This window comes from Mustela lutreola, chromosome 7 (assembly GCF_030435805.1).
Source record: "Mustela lutreola isolate mMusLut2 chromosome 7, mMusLut2.pri, whole genome shotgun sequence".
Classification (NCBI taxonomy): domain Eukaryota; kingdom Metazoa; phylum Chordata; class Mammalia; order Carnivora; family Mustelidae; genus Mustela; species Mustela lutreola.
The window spans coordinates 66,280,533-66,298,822 of record NC_081296.1 but is presented as its reverse complement, the minus strand read 5'-3'; the positions used below and the strand labels follow the sequence as shown (position 1 = coordinate 66,298,822).

General features: G+C 39.5%; 1 protein-coding gene across 2 annotated transcripts in view; it reads left to right on the top strand.

Moving 5' to 3' along the window:
* GPR176 (G protein-coupled receptor 176) overlaps positions 1-18,290 on the top strand; it is a 138,463-nt gene that overhangs the window by 93,165 nt on the left and 27,008 nt on the right. The gene's annotated exons all lie outside the window — the stretch shown is intronic.

Below are 18,290 nucleotides of genomic sequence, written 5' to 3'. Positions count from 1 at the left end.
AATTTGGGGTCCAAATGAGATCCTACATGACTAGTGAGCATAGAACTAGTGGATCTTCTATGTTCATTTATTTCTCCATGTATTTTTTTTCAGTCGACAGATTTATATTTAGTATTTAAAAAAAAAAGATTTATTTATTTGAGAGACAGCGACAGAGCTAGCAAGAAAGAGCATGAGAGGGGAGGGGAGGGAGAAGTGGGCTTCCTGTCTAGCAATTCAGGGCTCGACGCAGGACTCGATCCCAGGACCCAGGATCATGACCTAGCTGAAGGCCAACGCTTAACTGACTGAGCCACCCAGGCAGTCCTATATTTAGCATTTATGATTTCTAGGTATTGTTCTGAGCACTGGGGCTATAGTGATTGGAATATCTAATAATAATACATAGTAGAGTTGCAGCCCCTGCCCCCATGAAGTTTGTGATTTAGTGGAGATCGGCTCATATGGTTATCTAATGCCCATTGTAATAGGTGCTGTGACATGATTCACATGGTGATAAATAGCCATGAGGTCTGCTTTAGATAGGAGGTGGCAGGAGTGAGGGAAGGTTTTATTGAAAAATAAGATCAGCTTACAGAAGGTGAGGTGGAGGGCAGAAGGACAATCCCATGAAGTCCCCAGGGCAGAGGAGAACTTTGAAGTTTCAGGGATTCAAGAGAAAGTCCATAGGGGTTGTGACACCACCTTGTCCATAGCCCTCTAGGGAGCAGGGTTTTTTGTTTTGTTTTGTTTTGTTTTTGATTTTTAAAGATTTTATTTATTTATTTGACAGGGAGTGAGAGAGAGAGAGAGACTGAGAGAGCACAAGAGTGGGGGTGGGGGCTGGTAAGGGGGAGAAGCAGGCTCTCTGCTGAGCAGGCAGCCTGATGGTGGGACTTGATCCTGAAATTCCAGGATCATGACCTGAGCCCAAGGCAGTCGCCCAACCAACTGAGCCACCTAGGCGTCTCTAGGGGACAATTGTGACTCAAAGTCATAGTCCTCTGTCTATTACAATTAAATAACAGGTGACAGCAAAGGGGTGGTTTTTGTGATTCCAAGAATCAGTGGGTGGGGCAGGCTAGACTTTTAAATTTTTCTTTATGAACAGTGGGAAAGCAATAGAGGTTTTCTAGAAGGAGAGCTTTAAAAATGACTATTTTTCCAAGATGGGTAAAACAGGAAGAGGGAGAACTTTGGGGAATGAAGGCCCAAAGTTTGGTTTTGGACACGTTTAGTTTGGGATACTCATGATAGTCCTCACGTTGGGTGGACATGTGGCTGTCTGGGACTAGGGCTCAGAGAAAAGGTGAGGTGGGTGAAATCAGAGCCATTAAAGCTTAGGGAAGAGGGTCAGTAGTCTGAAATAGTCTAGAGGGGAAGATGGCAAGCAGGGTTGAGACTGAGCCCTGATGTAGGAGGAGATGCCAGGAAGCCAGCCTAAAGATAACTGAGAAGTGGCCAACGTAGTGGAAGGAAATCCGGAGGAAGTATTCTGGACCTGTGTTGCCCACAGTTCCTCATGTCCATGGCCTTTGAATGATGGGTCTAGTCATCCCATAAGGTACATGTGGATCTCACAGCTCTCCTCTCCAGGATTAGTGACCAATAGCTTGACTATAGCTTTTATGTTCTTTTGGATAGCTTACCAGAGCAAATTGCATTTTGCCAATTGAGTGGCTACATTTCCTGATTTCTTTAATTTAACTGTTGTTGGAATGAAGGCAAGCTGATAAACTTATTTTAAGCACTATTAATTTGGGGGGTTTGGTGTTCATTGTTCTTCCAAGAACGTCAAAGAGTCAACAGTAGATTTACTCTCAGGAGTTAATAGAGCTGCATCAAAGGGAAAAATTTAAAGGTTTTGATTTTTTCTTTTAATTTCTTAAAAGCTAAAGAATATAACACTCTGAAAAAAACATTATTTTTTGGCTGCTTAGTGAGTATTGTGATGCCTTCTGTGACTTCTAGAAATGGCTCACAAATTTATAGTTAAATGATGGTCCATAAAGGAAAGTTTTAAAATAATGATATTAATAGGGGTGCCTGGGTGGCTCATATGGTTAAGTGTCTGCCTTCGGCTCAGGTGGTGATCTGGGGGTCTTGGGACTGAGCCAGGCATTGGGCTCCCTGCTCAGTTGGGAGTCTGTTCCTCCCGCTCTCTCTGACCCTCCCCCCTGCTTGTGCTCTGCCCCTTTCGCAAATAAATAAATAAAATCTTTTTTTAAAAAATGATATTAACATAACATTAAAGTTGTTTAACCCTGTGGATGAGGCACTGTCGGCACTTTTTATCCATTATTTTATTTACTACAATAGCCCAGCCAGGTAAATTTTATCTTTTCCATTCTGTAGATAAAAGAAGCAGGACAGTCTATGCAGTGTGTCTAAATGGTGGACCCAAACACATAGGAGCTTAAAACAAAAATGTGTTATCTCACTACTTCCGTGAGACAGGAATTTCTGTAGACCAGGAATTTGGGAGTAGCTTAGCTGGGTGTCTCCAGCTGTGGGTCTCTCACAAGGTCACGGCTAGGATATTGGTCAGACCTGCAGTCCCCAGAAGGCTGGAGTGCTGCTAGAGGATCTCCTTCCAGGTTGGCTCACTCACAGCGCTGTTGGCAGGAGGCCTCGGTTTCTCCCCATGTGGAATTCTCCGTGAGACTGCTTGAGATTCTGTACGATGTGTCAGCTGGCTTTTCCCAGAACAAGTGATTCAGAAGAGGTAAGGACGGAAGTGGCACTGTTTTATGAACTAGCTTTAGAAGTATCACTGTCGTTTATGCTATTGTCCTGTCGTTCACACAAGTTGGCCCTATGCATTGTGGGAGAAGTCTACACAAGGATGTGAGTATTGGGAGGCTGGGATCATTGACCATCTTGGAAGCTTCCTACGTTAGGATATTGCTTTTCCCAGAACACCTAGCAATTAGCAAAAATAACTTTCTCTGTACAAAACTTACATAGTCTTACTTGGAAACAAGGAAAGTGTCTGTGACATCCCAGGTTCCTTCTGTCCGTATGAGCATGTAAGGTCTATTTGGTGTTGTAGATTACCTTCTTACTCCTGTTAAAGAATTTCAGAGTTCTTTATTAGAAAAATGATTACTTTATTTTTTTTACCTTATTTATTTAATTGAGGTATAATTAACAGACAGTGCTGTATTAGTTTCAGGTGTACAGTATAATAATTCAATAATTCAGGGGCGCCTGGGTGGCTCAGGGGTTTTTAAAGCCTCTGCCTTCAGCTTGGGTCATGATTCCAGGGTCTTGGGATCAAGCCCTGCATCAGGTTCTCTGCTCATCAGGGAGCCTGCTTCCCGGTCTCTCTCTGCCTACCTCTCTGCCCACTTGTGATCTCTGCTTGTCAAATAAATAAATAAAATCTTTTTAAAAAAAGTACATAACTCAGTGTTCATCACCATAAGTATAGTCACCATCTGTCACCAAGCAACATTATTTTACCATCTTACAGACCATATTTCATATGTTATACTTTTCATCTCTGTGACTCATTTATTTTGTAACTGGAAGTTCGTACTTCTTAATCACAAAATTTTATCGATTTCACCCATCCATCTACCCATATCTCCTCTTTTATTTGTCTCTTTTTTCCCTTGTTCCTTTGTTTTGTTCCTTAAATTCTACATGTGAGTGAAATCATGATATTTGTCTTTTTCTGTCCGACTAACTTCACTTAGCATTATATCCTCTAGGTCCATCTATGTTGCAGATGGAAAGGTCTCATTGTTTTTTATGGCTGATATTTCATCATATAGATGCCACATCTGTATTCATCTATGGAAGGATACCTGTGCTGCTTCCATACCTTGACTATTTTAAGTGCTGCAGTAAGCATCAGGGTGCATGTTTCTTTCTGAATTAGTGTTTTGTTTTCTGAATACCCAGTAGTGGACTTAGTGAATCATATGGTAGTTCTCTTTTTAAATTTTTGAGGAATCTCTGTGCTCTTTTCTGTATTGACTGCACCAATTTGCATTCCCACCAACGGTGTGCAAGGGTTCCCTTTTCTCCACATCCTCATCAGCACTTGTTGTTATCTTTTTGATTTTAACCATTATGACAGGTATGAGGTGATATCTCATTGTGGTTTTGATTTGCATTTCCCTGATGATGATGTTAAGCATATTTTCATGTGTCTGTAGGCCATTTATGATTTGTGGGATTTTTTGGTGTTGAGTTTTGTTAGTTCTTTATATATTTATTTGGATGTTAACCCCTTATCAGATATATTATCTGAAAATATCTTCTTCCATTCACTAGGTTGTCTTTTATTTTGTTAATGGTGTCCTTTGCTGTGCGAAAGCTTTTTATTTTGATGTAGTCTTAATGCTTTTTTTTAAAATTTGTTTTTCTTTCCAGAGGAGACATACCTAGAAAAGTTCTGCAGTCAGTGTCAGAGAAATTACTGCCTATATTTTCTTCTAGGACTTTATGTTTTCAGGTCTCCCATTTAGGTCTTTAATCCGTTTTGAGCTTGGTTTTGGGTATGGTGTTAGTAAGTGGTCCACTCCCATTCTTTCGCACGTAGCTGTCCAGTTTTCCCAGCACCATTTATTGAAGAGACTATGTTTTCCCATTATGTAGTCTTGCCTCCTTTGTCGTAGATCAATTGACCATATAAGCAATGGGTTTATTTCTGGGCTGTCTGTTCTGTTTTGTTAATGTCTGTGTCTGTTTTTGTGCCCACACTATGCTGTTTTTATTATTGCAGCTTTGTAGTACATCTGGAAATCTGGGGTTGTGATACCTGCAGCTTTGTCTTCCTTTCTCGGGATTGCTTTGGCTCCAGGTGTTTTGTGGTTCCATAGAAATTTTAGGATTATTTTTTCTAGTTCTGTTCAAAATGCTATTGGTATTTTGATAAGGATTGCATTGAATGTATAAATTGTTTTGGGTTATGTGGACATTTTAACAGTATTTGTTCTTCTAGTTCTTGAGCATGGAATGTCTTTCTATTTGGTTGTGTCGTCTTCAATTTCTTTCATCAATGTTGTGTAGTTTTTGGAGTATAGGTCTTTTATCTCCTTGGCTAATTTGATTCCTTGGTACCTTATTCTTTTTGCTACATTTGTAAATGGGATTGTCTTCTTAATTATTGTCTCTTCTACTTCATTATTGTGTATAGAAATATAACAGACTTCTGTATATTAATTTTGTATCTTGTGACTTTACTGAATTCATTTATCAGTTCTAATAGTTTTTTGGTGATGTTCTTGGGGATTTCTGTCTACAGTATCATGTCACCTGCAAATAGTGACAGTCTTACTTCTTCACCAGTTTGGATACCTTTTATTTGTATTTCTTGTCAAGATTGCTGTGACTTGGACTTCAAGTACCATGTTACCAAATGGTGAGAGTGGATATCTTTGTCTTTTTCCTGATCACAGAGGGAAAAGCTCTGTTTTTCACCATTGAGTATCATGTTAGCTGTGGAGCTTTCATATATGGCTTTTATTATGTTGAGGTGTTTTCTCTAATCCCACTTTGTTGAGAGTTTTTGTCCAGAATGGATGTTGTACTTTGTCAAATACCTTTTTTTTCATCTGTTGAAATGATCATATGGTTTCTGTCCTTTCTATTGTTAATGTGATGTATCGTGGCTTAATTTGTGGATATTGAACTACCCTTGCATACCTGGAATAAGCCTCACTTGATTGTGGTCAGTAATTTTTTAAAATATATTGCTGAATTCAGTTTGCTAATATTTTGTTGAGGAATTTTGCATCTATGTTCATCAGAGATACTGGCCTGATCATATAGTTTTGGAGAGATGTTGGCAAAGATACGGTTTTCTTTTTTCATAGTGTCTGGTTTTGATATCAGGTCAATGTTCATTTTGTAGAATGAATTTGGAAGCGTTCCTTCCACTTCTATTTTTAAAATAGTTTGAGGAGAATAGGTATTAACTTTTTTTTTTTAAAGGATTTTATTTATTTATTTGACAGAGAGAGAGAGATCACAAGTAGGCAGAGAGGCAGGCAGAGATAAAGGAGGAAGCAGACTCCCCACCAAGCAGAGAGCCCAACACAGGGCTTGATCCCAAGACCCTGAGATCATGACCTGAGCTGAAGACAGAGGCTTAACCCACTGAGTCACCCAGACGCCCCAGGTATTAACTCTTTAAATGTTTGGTAGAATTCACCTGTGAAGCCATCTGGTCCTGGACTTTTGGTTTGTGGGAGGTGTTTTGTTTTTTTTTTTTAAGATTTTATTTATTTACTTGACAGCACAAGTAGGGGGGAATGGCAGGCAGGAGAGGGGAAAGCAGACTCCCCATTAAGCTGGGAGCTGGATGTGAGGCTCTATTTAGGACCCCAAGATCATAACTGAGCCACCCAGGTACCTGGGATTTTTTTGATTACTGATTAAATTTTCATTGCTATAATCTGTCAGTTCAAATTTTTATTTCTTCCTGCTTCAGTTTTAGAAAGTTACATGTTTCTACAAATTTATCCATTTCTCCTGGGTCATCTAATTTGTTATCATATCATTTTTAGTAGTGTTCTATTATAATCCTTTATATTTCTGTGGTATCAGTTGTTATTTCTCCTTCGTTTCTGATTTTATTGGAGTCCTCTCCATGAGTCTGAACAAATGTTAATCAATTTTGTTGATCTTTTCCAAGAGTTAGCTTCTGACTTTATTGATCTTTTCTTTTCCTTTTAAAGTCCCTAGTTCATTTATTTCTGCTCTAAATATTTTTAGACTTATTTTATTTGTCAGAGAGAGAATGAGAGAGAGGGAGCACATAAGAAGGGGAGCGGCAGGCAGAGGGAGAAGCAGGCTCCCCACTGAGCAAGGAACCCGATGTAGGACTCGATCCCAGGATCCTGGATGGTGACCTGAGCCAAAGGTAGATGCTTAACCCACTGAGCCACCCAGGCGTCTCTGTTTATTCTGCTCTAATTTTTATTACTCCCTCCCTGTTACTAGCTTTGTTTTTCCTTTTCTAGGTCTTTTAGGTGTAAGTTTATATTATCTATTTGAAATATTTGTTTCTTGAGGTAGACCTGGATTGCTGTGAATTTCCTTTAGAGCTAATTTTGGTACATACAAAAGATTTGGATGATCTGTCTATTACTGAGAGTGGTGTGTTAAGATCGCTTACTGTTAGTGTATTCATATCAATATGACTCTTTATCTTGGTTGATAGTTGGCTTACGTAGTTGGCTGCTCCCGTATTGGGGGCATAAATATTTACAATTGTTAGATCTTCTTGGTGGATGGATCCCTTAAGAATGATGTAGTGTCCTGCTTTAGCTGTGACTACAGTCTTTAAAGTCTAATTTATCTGATATGAGAATTTCTACCCCAGCTTTCTTTTTGAGGCCCATTGGCATGAAAGATGCTTCTCCATCCCTTCACTTTCAGTCTGGATGTATCATTCCAAATGGGTCTCTTATAGACAGCATATGGACAGGTCTTGCTGCTTTATCCAACCTGCAACTCTGTGCCATTTTATGGGAGTGTTTAGGCCGTTCACTTTGAGAATGATTATTGAAAGATACGTTTTTATTAACATCATGTAGCCTGTAAAGTTCTTGTTTCTATAGATTGTCTCTGTAAATTTCTGTTCTGTGTCACTCTTGGGTTCTTTCTTCTTTTATAGGACCCTCCCTTAATATTTCTTGTAGTGCCAGCTTGGTGGTCACATACTGTTTTAAATCTTGCCTGTCTTGGAAGCTCTTTATCTCTCCATCCATTCTGAATGTCAGCCCTGCCGGATAAAGTATTCTTGGCTGCATGTTCTTCTCATTTAGTGCTCTTAATATGTCTTGCCAGCCCTTTCTGGCTTGCCAGATTTCTGTGGACAGGTCTGACGTTATTCTGATGGACTCCTCTGTACCTAAGGAATCGCTTCCCCCAGCTGCTCTCAGAAGCTGTTGTCTAAAATTATGATTCGTCAGTTTCACAATCAAGTGCCTCAAGGTCTTTCTAGATTCTTTGATCATTGTGCTTTCATTTTCATTTGTTTCCATGTTTTTTTTTTTTTTTAAAGATTTGCTTTATTTATTTGACAGAGAGAGAGAGTACCCACAAGCAGGAGGAATGGTAGGGAGAGGGAGAGAGAGAAGCAGACTCCCCGTAGAGCAGGGAGCCTGGTGCGGGGCTCAGTCCCAGGACCCTGGGATCATGACCTGAACCAAAGGCAGGTGCTTAACTGACTGAGCCACCCAGGCACCCCTCCATGTATTTTTTTTTTTTTATCTCCTGTTTGATTTCTTGGTGGCCCATTCATTGTTTAGTAGCATGTTATTTAGCCTCCATGTATTTGTGTTCATTCCAAATTTTTCCTTGTGATTGATTTCTAGTTTCATACTATTGTCAAAAAAGATGCATGATATGATTTTAGTTTTCTTGAATTTATGAGACTTGTGGCTAACATGTGATTTATCCTGGAGAATGTTTCATTTGCACTTGGAAATAATGTGTATTCTCTTGTTTTGTGATGGAATGTTCTGTATATATCTCTTAAATCCATCTGGTCTAGTGTGTCATTCAAAGCCACTATTTCCTTGTTTCTTCTTCCTTTTTTTTTTTTTTTTTTTTTAAGACTTTTTTTATTTATTTGACAGAGAAGAGATCTCAAGTAGGCAGAGCAGCTGGCAGGGAGAGAAGGGGAAGCAGCCTTCCTGCTGAGCCGAGAGCCCGATGTGGGGCTCAATCTCAAGACCCTGAAATCATGACCTGAGCTGAAGGCAGAGGCTTAACCCATTGAGCCACCCAGGTGCCCCTCCTTGTTGATTTTCTATCTGGATGATCTGTCCATTGATATAAGTAAGGTATTAAAGTCCCTGACTTTTTTTTTTTAATGATTTTGTTTATTTATATGAGAAAGTGAGAGAGCACAGTGGGGGAGGAGCAGAAAGTGGGGGAGAAGCAGTCTCCTCGCTGAGCAGGGAGTTTTATGCTGGGCTGATCCTTGGACTCCAGGATCATGACCTGAGCTGAAGGGAGATGCTCAGCTGACTGAGCCACCCAGGTGTCCCAAAGTCCCTTACTATTATTTTGTTACTGCCAGTTTCTTTATTTCTGTTCATAGTTGGTTTATGTGCCCTAGGTTGGATGCATAGACATTTACAGTTGTTATATTCTCTTGTTGAATTTTTCCCTTCATCATTATGTAGTGTCCTTCTCTGTCTTTTGGTACAGTCTTTGTTTTATATAAACATATATTTTTATCCCCAGGAGTACAGGTCTGTGAATCACCAGGTTTACACACTTCACAGCACTCACCAAAACACATACCCTCCCCAATGTCCATAATACCACCCCCTTCTCCCAAAACCCCTCCCCCCAGCAACCCTCAGTTTGTTTTGTGAGATTAAGAGTCACTTATGGTTTGTCTCCCTCCCAATCCCATCTTCTTTCATTTATTCTTCTCGTACCCACTTAAGCCCCCATGTTGCATCACCACTTCCTCATATCAGGGAGATCATATGATAGTTGTCTTTCTCCGCTTGACTTATTTCGCTAAGCATGATACGCTCTAGTTCCATCCATGTTGTCGCAAATGGCAAGATTTCATTTCTTTTGATGGCTGCATAGTATTCCATTGTGTATATATACCACATCTTCTTGATCCATTCATCTGTGGATGGACATCTAGGTTCTTTCCATAGTTTGGCTATTGTGGACATTGCTGCTATAAACATTCGAGTACATGTGCCCCTTTGGATCACTACGTTTGTATCTTTAGGGTAAATACCCAATAGTGCAATTGCTGGGTCATAGGGAAGTTCTATTTTCAACATTTTGAGGAACCTCCATGCTGTTTCCAGAGAGGTTGCACCAGCTTGCATTCCCACCAACAGTGTAGGAGGGTTCCCCTTTCTCCGCATCCTCACCAGCATCTGTCATTTCCTGACTTGTTGATTTTAGCCATTCTGACTGGTGTGAGGTGATACCTCATTGTGGTTTTGATTTGTATTTCCCTGATGCCGAGTGATATGGAGCACTTTTTCATGTGTCTGTTGGCCATCTGGATGTCTTCTTTGCAGAAATGTCTGTTCATGTCCTCTGCCCATTTCTTGATTGGATTATTTGTTCTTTGGGTGTTGAGTTTGCTAAGTTCTTTATAGATTCTGGACACTAGTCCTTTATCTGATATGTCGTTTGCAAATATCTTCTCCCATTCTGTCAGTTGTCTTTTGATTTTGTTAACTGTTTCCTTTGCTGTGCAAAAGCTTTTGATCTTGATGAAATCCCAATAGTTCATTTTTGCCCTTGCTTCCCTTGCCTTTTGCGTTGTTCCTAGGAAGATGTTGCTGCGGCTGAGGTCGAAGAGGTTGCTGCCTGTGTTCTCCTCAAGGATTTTGATGGATTCCTTTCGCACATTGAGGTCCTTCATCCATTTTGAGTCTATTTTCGTGTGTGGTGTAAGGAAATGGTCCAATTTAATTTTTCTGCATATGGCTGTCCAATTTTCCCAGCACCATTTATTGAAGAGGCTGTCTTTTTTTCATTGGACATTCTTTCCTGCTTTGTCAAAGATTAGTTGACCATAGAGTTGAGAGTCTATTTCTGGGCTCTCTATTCTGTTCCATTGATCTATGGGTCTGTTTTTGTGCCAGTACCATGCTGTCTTGATGATGACAGCTTTGTAATAGAGCTTGAAGTCCGGGATTGTGATGCCACCAATGTTGGCTTTCTTTTTCAATATCCCTTCAGCTATTCGAGGTCTTTTCTGGTTCCATATAAATTTTAGAATTATTTGTTCCATTTCTTTGAAAAAGATGGATGGTACTTTGATAGGAATTGCATTAAATGTGTAGATTGCTTTAGGTAGCATAGACATTTTCACAATATTTATTCTTCCAATCCAGGAGCCTGGAAAATTTTTCCATTTCTTTGTGTCTTCCTCAATTTCTTTCATGAGTACTTTATAGTTTTCTGAGTATAGATTCTGTGTCTCTTTGGTTAGGTTTATTCCTAGGTATCTTATGGTTTTGGGTGCAATTGTAAATGGGATTGACTCCTTAATTTCCCTTTCTTCTGTCTTGCTGTTGGTGTAGAGAAATGCAACTGATTTCTGTGCATTGGTTTTATATCCTGACACTTTACTGAATTCCTGTATAAGTTCTAGCAGTTTTGGAGTGGAGTCTTTTGGGTTTTCCACATATAGTATCATATCATCTGCGAAGAGTGATAATTTGACTTCTTCTTTGCCGATTTGGATGCCTTTAATTTCCTTTTGTTGTCTGATTGCTGAGGCTAGGACCTCTAGTACTATGTTGAATAGCAGTGGTGATAATGGACATCCCTGCCATGTTCCTGACCTTAGCAGAAAAGCTTTCAGTTTTTCTCCATTGAGAATGATATTTGCAGTGGGTTTTTCATAGATGGCTTTGATGATATTGAGGTATGTGCCCTCTATCCCTACACTTTGAAGAGTTTTGATCAGGAAGGGATGCTGTACTTTGTCAAATGCTTTTTCAGCATCTATTGAGAGTATCATATGGTTCTTGTTCTTACTTTTATTGATGTGTTGTATCCCATTGACTGATTTGCGGATGTTGAACCAACCTTGCAGCCCTGGAATAAATCCCACTTGGTCGTGGTGAATAATCTTTTTAATGTACTGTTGAATCCTATTGGCTAGTATTTTGTTGAGTATTTTCGCATCTGTGTTCATCAAGGATATTGGTCTATAGCTCTCTTTTTTGGTGGGATCCTTGTCTGGTTTTGGGATCAAGGTGATGCTGGCCTCATAAAATGAGTTTGGAAGTTTTCCTTCCATTTCTATTTTTTGGAACAGTTTTAGGAGAATAGGAATTAGTTCTTCTTTAAATGTTTGGTAGAATTCCCCCGGGAAGCCGTCTGGCCCTGGGCTTTTGTTTGTTTGGAGATTTTTAATGACTGTTTCAATCTCCTTACTGGTTATGGGTCTGTTCAGGCTTTCTATTTCTTCCTGGTTCAGTTGTGGTAGTTTATATGTTTCTAGGAATGCATCCATTTCTTCCAGATTGTCAAATTTATTGCCGTAGAGTTGCTCATAGTATGTTCTTATAATAGTTTGTATTTCTTTGGTGTTAGTTGTGATCTCTCCTCTTTCATTCATGATTTTATTTATTTGGGTCCTTTCTCTTTTCTTTTTGATAAGTCGGGCCAGGGGTTTATCAATTTTATTAATTCTTTCAAAGAACCAGCTCCTACTTTCGTTGATTTGTTCTATTGTTTTTTTGGTTTCTATTTCATTGATTTCTGCTCTGATCTTTATGATTTCTCTTCTCCTGCTAGGCTTAGGGTTTCTTTCTTGTTCTTTCTCCAGCTCCTTTAGGTGTAGGGTTAGATTGTGTACCTGAGACCTTTCTTGTTTCTTGAGAAAGGCTTGTACCGCTATATATTTTCCTCTCAGGACTGCCTTTGTTGTGTCCCACAGATTTTGAACCGTTGTATTTTCATTATCATTTGTTTCCATGATTTTTTTCAATTCTTCTTTAATTTCCCGGTTGACCCATTCATTCTTTAGAAGGATGCTGTTTAGTCTCCATGTATTTTGGTTCTTTCCAAACTTCCTTTTGTGGTTCAGTTCTAGCTTTAGAGCATTGTGGTCTGAAAATATGCAGGGAATGATCCCAATCTTTTGATACCGGTTGAGTCCTGATTTAGGACCGAGGATGTGATCTATTCTGGAGAATGTTCCATGTGCACTAGGGAAGAATGTGTATTCTGTTGCTTTGGGATGAAATGTTCTGAATATATTTGTGATGTCCATCTGGTCCAGTGTGTCGTTTCAGGCCTTTATTTCCTTGCTGATCATTTGCTTGGATGATCTGTCCATTTCAGTGAGGGGAGTGTTAAAGTCCCCTACTATTATTGTATTATTGTTGATGTGTTTCTTTGATTTTGTTATTAATTGGTTTATATAGTTGGCTGCTCCCACGTTGGGGGCATAGATATTTAAAATTGTTAAATCTTCTTGTTGGACAGACCCTTTGAGTATGATATAGTGTCCTTCCTCATCTCTTATTATAGTCTTTGGCTTAAAATCTAATTGATCTGATATAAGGATTGCCACTCCTGCTTTCTTCTGATGTCCATTAGCATGGTAAATTCTTTTCCACCCCCTCACTTTAAATCTGGAGGTGTCTTCGGGCTTAAAATGAGTTTCTTGGAGGCAACATATAGATGGGTTTTGTTTTTTTATCCATTCTGATACCTTGTGTCTTTTGACAGGGGCATTTAGCCCATTAACATTCAGGGTAACTATTGAGATATATGAATTTAGTGCCATTGTTTTGCCTGTAAGGTGACTGTTACTGTATATGGTCTCTGTTCCTTTCTGATCTACCACTTGTAGGCTCTCTCTTTGCTTAGAGGACCCCTTTCAAGATTTCCTGTAGAGCTTGTTTGGTGTTTGCAAATTCTTTCAGTTGTTGTTTGTCCTGAAAGCTTTTAATCTCTCCTTCTATTTTCAATGATAGCCTAGCTGGATATAGTATTCTTGGCTGCATGTTTTTCTCGTTTAGTGCTCTGAAAATATCATGCCAGCTCTTTCTGGCCTGCCAGGTCTCTGTGGATCAGTCAGCTGCCAATCTAATATTTTTACCATTGTATGTTACAGACTTCTTTTCCCGGGCTGCTTTCAGGATTTTCTCTTTGTCACTGAGACTTGTAAATTTTACTATTAGGTGACGGGGTGTGGGCCTATTCTTATTGATTTTGAGGGGCATTCTCTGAACCTCCTGAATTTTGATGCTCGTTCCCTTTGCCATATTGGGGAAATTCTCCCCAATAATTCTCTCTAGTATACCTTCTGCTCCCCTCTCTCTTTCTTCTTCTTCTGGAATCCCAATTATTCTAATGTTGTTTCGTCTTATGGTGTCACTTATCTCTCGAATTCTCCTCTCGTGGTCCAGTAGCTGTTTGTCCCTCTTTTGCTCAGCTTCTTTATTCTCTGTCATTTGGTCTTCTATATCACTAATTCTTTCTTCTGCCTCATTTATCCTAGCAGTGAGAGCCTCCCATTTTTGATTGCACCTCATTAATAGCTTTTTTGATTTCAACTTGGTTAGATTTTAGTTCTTTTATTTCTCCAGAAAGGGCTTTTATATCTCTCGAGAGGGTTTCTCTAATATCTTCCATGCCTTTTTCGAGCCCGGCTAGAACCTTGAGAATTGTCATTCTGAACTCTAGATCTGACATATTACCAATGTCTGTATTGATTAGGTCCCTAGCCTTCGGTACTGCCTCTTGTTCTTTTTTTTGTGTTGAATTTTTCCGTCTTGTCATTTTGTCCAGAGAAGAGTATATGAAGGGGCACGTAAAATACTAAAAGGGTGGCAACAACCCCAGGAAAATATGCTTTAACCAAATTAGAAGAGATCCCAAATCGTGAGGGGGGAGAAAGGGGATAAAAAGAGGTTCAAAAAGGAAGAAAGAAAAAAAAGAAAGAAAAAAGAAAGAAAAAAAAAAGAAAAGAATTTAAAAAAAAAGAAAACACCTAAGAAAAAAATATAAAAGAAAAAATATATGTATTAGATAAACTAGTAAAAAATCGTTAAAAAAGAAAAAGGTAACAGTTAAAAAAAAATTTTATCCGAAGGCGAGAAAAAAAAACAAAAAATGAAAAAGAAAAAAATTAAATTAACCGCAAGACTAAAAAAAATCACAGGGAAAAAGCCATGAGTTCCGTGCTTTGCTTTCTCCTCCTCTAGAATTCTGCTGCTCTCCTTGGTATTGAAACCGCACTCTTTGGTAGGTGAACTTGGTCTCGGCTGGATTTCTTGTTGATCTTCTGGGGGAGGGGCCTGTTGTAGTGATTCTCAAGTGTCTTTGCCCCAGGCGGAATTGCACCACCCTTACCCGGGGCCGGGGTGAGTAATCCGCTTGGGTTTGCTTTCAGGAGCTTTTGTTCCCTGAGCGCTTTCCGTAGAGTTCCAGAGGACGGGAATACAAATGGCGGCCTCCTGGTCTCCGGCCCGGAGGAGCTGAGAGCCCAGGGCCGCACTCCTCAGTGCGCGCTCAGAGAATCGCGCCCAGTTACTCCCGTCTGCCTGACCTCCGGCCACGCTCCGAGCTCACCGAGCCTGGGACCGGTTCAAGGTCACCCCGAGCTGCGAGCTTACTGTCGGCTCTGTCTCTGTAGCCGGCTTTCCCGTTCCAATACCCGCAAGCTCTGCAACACTCAGACACCCCCGATCCTTCTGTGACCCTGCGGGACCTGAGGCCACGCTGACCCCGTGTGGGCTTTGACCCGGGTAGCCTCTGGAGCGATGTCCCTCAGCGGAACAGACTTTTAAAAGTCCTGATTTTGTGCGCGGTTGCTCCGCCGCTTGCTGGGAGCCGGCCCCTCCCCCCGGGGTCTATCTTCCCATCGCTTTGGATTCACTTCTCCTCCGGTCCTACCTTTCAGAAAGTGCTTGTTTCTCTGTTTCCAGAATTGCTGTTCTTCTTCTCTTCGATCTGCCGATGGATTTTCAGGTGTTTGCAATCTTTAGATAAGCTATCTAGCTGATCTCTGGCTAGCTGAAGTAGTCTCGGCCTGCTACTTCTCCGCCATCTTGACTCCTCCCCCAGTCTTTGTTTTAAAGTATATTTGGGTTGATAGAAGTATTGGTACCCCCAACTTTCTTTTTGCTTTAATTGGCATGGTAAATGTTTTCCAGCCATCCACTTTTCATCCACTTTTCAATCTGCATGTGTCTTTGGGTCTGAAGTGAGTCTCTTTTAGGCAGCATATAGATAGGTCACGCTTTTTTACCCTTTTAGTCCCCCTGTGTCTTCTGATTGGAGCATTGAGTTTATTTACATTTAAAGTAATTATTGATAGGTCCGTACTTATTGCCATTTTGTTGTTTGCTTTATGGTTTGTAGTTCTTTTCTGTACTTTTTTTCTTCTTGTGTTCTCTTCCCTTATGGTTGGATGGCTTTCTTATTGTTATACTTGGATTCCTTTCTCTTTTTTAAAATGTGTATGTGTGGGGCGCCTGGGTGGCTCAGTGGGTTGGGCCGCTGCCTTCGGCTCGGGTCATGATCTCGGGGTGCTGGGGTCGAGTCCCCCATCGGGCTCTCTGCTCAGCGGGGAGCCTGCTTCCTCCTCTCTCTCTCTGCCTGTCTCTCTGCCTACTTGTGATCTTTCTCTGTCGAATAAATAAAGAAAATCTTTAAAAAAAATGTGTATGTGTTACAGGCTTTTGATTTGTGGTTGTCATTAAGGTCATATATAATATCTTATGCATATAGCAGTTTATATTTAGTTGATGGTCGCTTAAGTTTGGACACATTCTAACAGCACTAAATTTTTACTCTTCCTGCCATGTTTTATATATATGATGTCATATTTTACACTTTTTTCTTTTTGTAAATAACTTGACTGACCTTTATAGATAGAATTATTTCACTGCTTTTGTGCTTTAATTTCCATTCCGGTTTTTTTAACTATTTTTTTTTTTTTTTTTACATTTTACGGGTTTTGTTTTTTTTTAAACTACTGCCTTTATCACATGTTTACATTTACCTGGGAAATTTTTTCTTTCCACTCAAAGAATTACTTTAACATTTGTTGTAAGGCTGTTTTAGTCGTGATGAACTCCTTTAACTTTGGTCGGGCGAACTCTGTCTCGCCTTCTGTTCTGAATGATAGCCTTGCTGGGTAGAGTATTCTTGGTTGCAGTTTCTTTCCTTTCAATACTTTGACTATATCATACCACTCATTTCTGACCCACAGAGTTTTTGCTGAAAAATCAGCTGATAGTTTTATGGGGTTTCTCTTGTGTGCTACAGTTTTCTCTTCTCTCAGGGCTTTTAAAATTCTCTCTTTATCATTGCTTTTTACCATTTTAATTATGTGTCTTGGTGTGGACCTACTCAGGTAATTTTGTTGGGGACTCTCTGTGCCTTTTGGATCTGGATGTGTTTCCACATATTAGGTAATTTTTCAGTTCTTATTTCTTCAAATAATTGTGTGTGTGTTGTGTAAAATGGTGTTTTATTAAAGCATGGTGACAAGACCCATGGGCAGAAAAAGCTGCTGAGCTGGGGTCTTGAGGAGTGGCTCTCAGATAAATTTTCTGTTCTCTTCTTTCTTCTCCTTTTTGGATCCGTTTAGTGCAAATGCTATTATACTTGATGATGTCAGTGGGTTTCCTTAGCCTGTTTTCTTTTTTTTTAATTCTTTTTTCTTTTTGATGCTCAGCTTTGTTGCTTCCATTATCCTGTCTTTCAGATTGCTAATCCATTCTTCTGCATTCTCTAATCTGCTGTTGATTCCGTCTAGGGTATTTTTTATTTTAATTGTTGAGTTCTTCATCTCTGACCAGTTCTCTTTTATATTTTCTCTCTCTTTGTTCAAAGATCCTCCACTCTTTTCTCAAATCCAGTGGAGTATCTTTATGAACATTACTTTGAATTCTTTATCAAGCATATGGCTTACCTCCATTTTATTTGCTCCCCTCTGATTTTGTCCTGTTTTTTCATTTGGGACATACTTTTCTATCTCTTCATTTTTCAAGTCTCTGTTTCTGTCTGTTAGGAAGAAGAAAATGGCAGTTCCAAAATATAATATGTCACTGTTTCCTTGATCATTGTGTAGATGCTTATCTTTATTTCCATATTTGGGGTAATACTAAAATTTGTTGGCCAATACTTATTGGCCAGTGTTCTACCTTTATCCATGGTATTTGCATGCTTGAACCTAGATAAGAATAATGTCGAGGCAAGACTAATGGAAACTGGGGCTTAATGAAAGTGAACAGATTTTGTATTTTATCTTATTTATTTCATCCACATTGAATCAGTGACATTGATTGCACTGTGAAAGCCAGTAATTTACAAACCCACAGAATGGAAAATCAATATTTCACAGAATAGAAAAATCTTCCCCATGCCTTTTGTTTTATAATGGGAAAATAAGAGGTCACAACTCATTGATCTTGGTGCTTTAACAAGCTAATGGCATTTCATGCTGATTTTATTTTGAACCAGCAGGAAAATTACATCAAAATAACTCAGCATTATTCAAAGCGATTAGTATTAAAGGGAAAATGCAGGAATTGGAAGCTGATTATTTGTGAAATATTCAAATGTTAGCAGAATTCTTCTTTGTTTTTCTGTGTCAGTGTGGTCACCATAATTATGACTCTTGGATTTGTAGAACATGATACAAAGCAAAGAAACTTTTCATCCAGTTTTCAGCAATGTGGCTAATGAAGGTTCAGGCACAGAAGGCCTGGGTTGCCTTAGTCACTGGGAAATGCACATATAAAGTAGGGCTTGGCATGAGAGATAAATGGAATTGAAAATCATTCTCCCTATTACTTTACTCTCAATTTTTGCTTTCTTCT